Genomic DNA, 6,000 nt, shown 5'->3' with positions numbered 1-6,000 from the left:
AATCATTGGCTGTCGAGAAAGCACGGGGTTTTGCAGTGTTTTCTACACTCTGCTATTATAGAATGACTCGAGAGAACAAATAAAGACGGTGCAACAAGCTGCACTCGTCACTGCCGCAAGAAGGTGACACTGCAACACTCAATTATTAGGAAAGATATTGGGTTAAGGGATTCACTTATGAAGCATTGTTCATCTAGATACAGAGCCATAGATTCGGGAGGGTGATTCTTATTATTATGATTGTAGCCTTCTCAGCCTTGTATAGAAGGCATAAAAATAAGTGTGGATATTCTGCATTTATTGTATATTTTCTTCTTTTTTTTTGGCTACCTTACCATTCTTCTCTCAATAAGCCTACTTATACTTCCTACACTGCACTTTCTTCGTTTGTTTTGACTTTATATACACACTTACTCCCAAATAATGGGAAAACATGCATATTTGAGCTTAATTATTTGAATTATTTTATTTTAAATATGACCATTTGTTACCCCTTGGGTACAATTTCTTTAAGAGCTCGTTAGTAATTTCACACATCAATAAAGGTTTTTTTCGTGACACATAATTTTAGCCAACTCTTACTTTGGGGGTTGAAATTTTTTCCAAACCAACCAAAAATAAAAGGAAAAAATTTACAAAAAATGTGTCCCGAATATCTAATGAAAATCCAAACCTCGCAATATATTCATTGAGTAATGTTCATGTGCTTTCAGATTGCTTGGAAGTGGTTAATTCCTTAACTGAGAATGTTTGTCTCCCAGATTAGGGTTGTTTACCTATAGCTCTCACTATTTTAGATTTGGTCAAATATATTTTGGGTTGTAAGTTTTTTTTTTTATTAAACGTTATTTTAATTCTACCGTGGATGGTTTGGCAAAGAGCGTTAGAATTTCTAGTCTTGTGGCAAGCTGTTTTCAAGGGGAGGGAAATCTCCGTGTGATTGCCAACTATCTTTCCCTTTGCTAATGAACTTTGGTTCTTTTAAAAAATATACTAGGTGATTGTTACGTGCCAAGCCACGTAGTGTTAGTTTTATTTAATATTTTAGTTTTTTATTTTAATTAATAATTAAAATAGTATAATTATTTGAACAATTTGTTTTATAAAAATAAAATATGTGTTAGTATATTTAGTAAGTAAAAGATAGTTGTGTTATAATAATGTATGTTATTAATAGTAAAATGTACATTAATCTTCTAATTGAAAAAAGTTCTATTATCTCATTTCATATCTAATAATAGCTACACAACTATATATTTATAGACTTTCACATTCTTTGCAAATTACTAATAAGCACCAATAATATTTTCATATTCTAATATTTTTCAACCTTCTCCTCTTGGTGGTAAAATTAAAAATAAAACTAAAAATAAGCACAAACATATAAGGTAAATACTAATTACAGCCAATTTCATCTTTTTTTTTTAATTATTTTTTTAAGCCCAAGCCCAAAAATCTCTAAGCCAACACAATCAATCTTCTTTTATATTATCTTTTCTAGATATTTTATCTATATTTTTCTTTTTTAAAAAATAAATAAAAAAATTATTAATATTCTCCCAAGATAGGTTTGTTAGAGAGATATGTGGCTAAGATGATTTTTTTAATTTAAAAAGAGATTATTAATATTTAAAAGATTGTTTATTTAAAAGATTGTTTAATTTTTTGGGTTTAATTATTGGGTTTATTTTTTAACGGGAGATCAAACCTAATCGTTAAATTTAACAGAATATTCTTTTATTTTTAAGTATATTCTGTTAAATCAAGAATGTTAAACCAAGAAATGCCGTTAGATAGGCACTTTTAATATATAAAGATATATATATATATATATATATATATACTAGGTGAATGTACGTGCCGAGCCACGTATTGCTAGTTTCATTTAAGATTTTGGTCTTTTTAAGATTTTGAATGTATTTTATTTTTAAAGATTATAAATTTTTTGTTTGAAAAAATTAAATATTTATATTTGAAATATTATTTAATAATGTATTAAAAATAATATTAGTGTAATTATAAAATTGTAAATAAATTTATTATTGGAGTAGTAGATTATTCTAATTAGTTCTTTTTTTAACATAGCATTGTAATGTAAGTTTATATCTATATATATTCTGTAAAGTGTTAATATTATATGAACATCTCCATTTATAAAGCTAAAAAGTGGGTCAATGACAGAAGTGGTATATCTGCAATCACACAAAGATAGAAGTGGTATCTCTGCTTCCTATGCTTATCTAGAGAAAACATTAGATAAGTGAGGTTAACTTTAATATATAAAGATTTTTCTTTTTTAAAAAATAAATAAAAAAAATTATTAATATTCTCCGAAGATAGGTTTATTAGAGAGATATGTGGTTAAGATGATTTTTTTAATTTAAAAAGAGATTATTAATATTCAAAAGATGGTTTAATTTTTTGGGTTTAATTATTGGGTTTATTTGTTAACGGGAGATCAAACCTAATCGTTAAATTTAATAGAATATTCTTTTATTTTTAAGTATATTCTGTTAAACCAAGAAATGCCGTTAAAAATGCACTTTCAATATATAAAGATATATATTCATTCAATGGGTTAAATATTCTAATCTGTTTAATATAATTCGAATAAACTATATAACTCGAGTAAAATGAATAAATTGGTTTATAACCTTTTTTTTTATATATATAAATATATATAATATATATTTAATAATTAAATTAAAATTAGAACTTTATAGTAATTAATTTTGATTGTATTTAAATATTAAAATTCAACTTTATAATTTAGACCATATTAATATTTTATATATGCAAATTATGGTTTTATGCCTTACATAAAACACAATTTTATTAGTGTAATTTTATTTACTATCTGTTATTAGCGTTTTTACGAAGTATGACACGTGGTATTTAATGAGGAAGACCAATTTAATCTTTCCTTAATTGAAGTCTTTCCGTACAACTCTGCCACGAAAAAGCCTCCTGGTACTAAGAATTATTCGAGATAAAAGGATGCACTGAAGCCTACTTAATCTTACCCCAGCTTCTCAGACGCAGAAGGCAAATGGTTTCTCTTGGAACCGGAGGGGTCCAACGGGGAAGCTTACTAGATGATATCCATTCAGGTATTCGAAAGGTTTAAGGCGGATATCGACCATCATGGTAGTGCGCGTACCACCACTACTAAAGGAGTAAGCTTTGAGCGATACGTGACCTCTACTTTTAAAGGTTGAACCTTTGCATGCCCCGTGTCCCTATGGTACAAAATAGTCCCCATTATCCAGCTGATACATGCATGGGCATAATGTTCCCCACGGGATCATTCGATCAGCTCTAATATTGCATGTAATTTACCCCAATAGTGGGATTTGAGCATAACCTTTGGGCAGGCCATGTGCCTGTCCATACCCGCCACTTAGCTTATAAATATCCCTTGATTCTCATACGAAGGGAGAAACACAATTTGCGTAGCTAAAACTCTATCAAGATTACTCTAGGTCTTCATCTTCTCCAAGAGAAACTTAGAGTAAAGAATTAGGATTTCCTGCTAAAATTTTATAAACACATCAAACTCACCCTAATAGGCTAATAGACAGACTCGTGGACTAAGATTTGTTAACATTTGAACCACATAAAAAAATCATCACCTGTTCATTTCTGCAATTTATAATTTCTTTAGTTCTTAAATATTTAGTTTTCAAAAATCTTAGCAAATATTTTGGTGCTTTTATTGAGAGCTAAAGAAAGACATAACCCACTGATGCTTCCATGGTGTTCACATGAAAGACAGCTCCTTAGAAGACTCTTCAAGGTGGTCTTAAGACGGTCGTGGAGCAAGTAAACCCCCTCTCGCCAGAGCAAGCCCAGTCGAGCGATGCGAGGGGTGGGGATACGTCCAGCGTGAACAATTGAGGGGACGATCCAAACCAGTATGACCACATTGGTGATGACAGAGAAGCTGAGATGAATGAAGAAGAAGAGGAAGGCGATGATGGTTACATCAAAGACGGGTATTACAAAGACGACTATCATTACGAGCAAGATCCCAAAGTAGTTCTAGTGTCTAATTATTTGAGACCAGACTGAAACTAGACTGTCAAGAGAGATTTTCTCAAAAGATGGAGAAGATGATGTCTCGCCTTCGAGCCAAGTTTGAAGATCTAGACGGAGAGGATTTGACGATGATCCCTCGGTGGAATGCTTCGGAGGAAACACCAGGGGAAACCTTAGTGAACCTCTACTCCTCCACATGATAAGGGTAAGGCTAAAGTAAGTGACCCTAAGAACCCACATGCTCCTCAACCTCCTCAAAAAAAAAAAAAAAAAAAAAAAAACACAAATCAGATCAGTAGGCCTTCTCAGGCACAGAAGGTAGTCGACGTCTCCGGGATCAGACGCCCTTCAACCCCAAAAGGACCTGTAGCGCCAAAAGGGATTGGTGCGAAAGTACTAAGGCCCAATGGAAGGAAAAACTACCCTAGTAATTCAGTAAACCATGACGATGAGACAGGGGGACAGTACTCTGACGATAGTTAGTCCACAGTAGATCTTAGAAGGCGTTTAGATGCCAAGTACGAGAAAGCAAAAAGTGAGAAGGCGAGACTACGTGGTAATGACCTCAGGAACCACTTGAATAACAAGATCCGCATAAGAGATCTCTCAGACAGTGATACAAAGAGGTTGGAAGAACAAATAGCCGCACTAACGAAATTAGTCAAGAAGTAAAGCGGGGCCCTCGTCGATTCTGAGGATGAGGACCTAGAGCCTTGTGTGAGGAGGATTGTTGAAGCTTCGCTCCCAGAGAACTTCAAAATGTCCCAGATTGAGCTGCATGATGGGTGTACTAAATCTAAAACTCATTTGGCCAAGTACAACAAGATGATGCAGGTGACAAGAGTCAGTGAGGAGACCAAGTGTTTGTGCTTCTCCTGACCCTAACCAAATCTGTTGAGGATTGGTGGAAGAAATTAGCTCATGGATCAATCCACTCCTAGAAGGAACTACAGTCTCCCTTTCAGAAATAGTTCATTGTTGCCCGCGACTATGACCTAGAAATGGGTTCCATCACCAACATCAAGCAACAAGCGGGAGAAAGCTTGAAGAGTTTCATTCAACGAATGATTGAGGTGGCAACTAAGATTAAAGTGTCTGATGACATGAAATTGGTGGTCCTACAATCTAGACTTGCAGTCGGTTCTCTCCCATCGGGAGAAATGCAGAGGAGAAAGGCTGAGACATTGTCCGAATTCATGGCAAAGGTACAAGGCTTTATATCAGTTTGGAAGACACTTATCAGCAAACATTCGGTGTCCCTCCAGCACTAGCTCCAGTTACTTCCACTCTTGGATTTACCTTTCCAGTTCCTGTTCCCGAAGCTCAATACACCCTGATTGTTTACGAACCATCTGCATTCATACCAGCACCCACACAGACCCATTTCTTTGGGTATGGAGTAGGAGTGAAAATCAGTCGATTATGGTTGGTTTTTACAATTTTATAACCGACCGGTCGATTACGGTTTTTATTTTACGAATACCGTAACCGACCGTTTAGAAATTTTGACCGTATAAAACCGACTGTACGGTTTTTCAGTTTGACAGTTTTGGATGATTTTTGGCAGTTTTAGGCGATTTTGGGCGGTTTATTGCAGTTTTTGGCGGTTTAACCACTTTTTTATTTTAAAAACTGAAACCGATCGCCATGTCAAAAAAATCGAAACTGAAACTGACCGCCAAATTCAGTGATGACGTGGAACCAAAAATTTGATTACGGTCTGGTCGGTTTCGGATTATCAGTTTTTATGAACACCCCTAATATGGAGCGACGAAAGAGGGGAGGAAAGGTTTCGAGATGGAGTGAGAATTCCAAAAAAGCCAAGAAAGATTATTTTTTGGTCCTCCGAATTTCTCTAATTTATGCTAATTTAATTCTAAAATAAATAATTGTTGATTTTACTAATATTATATTTACTTTTTTAGGTGGCGTTTGGTAATACTTTTTTAATCAGTTTTCTGT

General features: G+C 33.9%; 1 protein-coding gene across 1 annotated transcript in view; it reads left to right on the top strand.

Annotated features, from left to right (window-relative positions):
• LOC115699189 (DNA-directed RNA polymerase 1, mitochondrial) overlaps window positions 1-477 on the top strand; it is an 8,359-nt gene extending 7,882 nt beyond the window's left edge. The window contains exon 19 of the mRNA XM_030626472.2: window positions 1-477. This exon is cut by the window's left edge and continues 333 nt beyond it. The gene's annotated coding sequence lies outside the window, so the exon portion shown is untranslated.
• Window positions 478-6,000: the final 5,523 nt, after the last annotated feature.

This window comes from Cannabis sativa, chromosome 8 (assembly GCF_029168945.1).
Source record: "Cannabis sativa cultivar Pink pepper isolate KNU-18-1 chromosome 8, ASM2916894v1, whole genome shotgun sequence".
Lineage (NCBI taxonomy): Eukaryota > Viridiplantae > Streptophyta > Magnoliopsida > Rosales > Cannabaceae > Cannabis > Cannabis sativa.
Note: the sequence above shows the minus strand (reverse complement) of the source record. Positions and strands in the feature narration are given on the sequence as shown.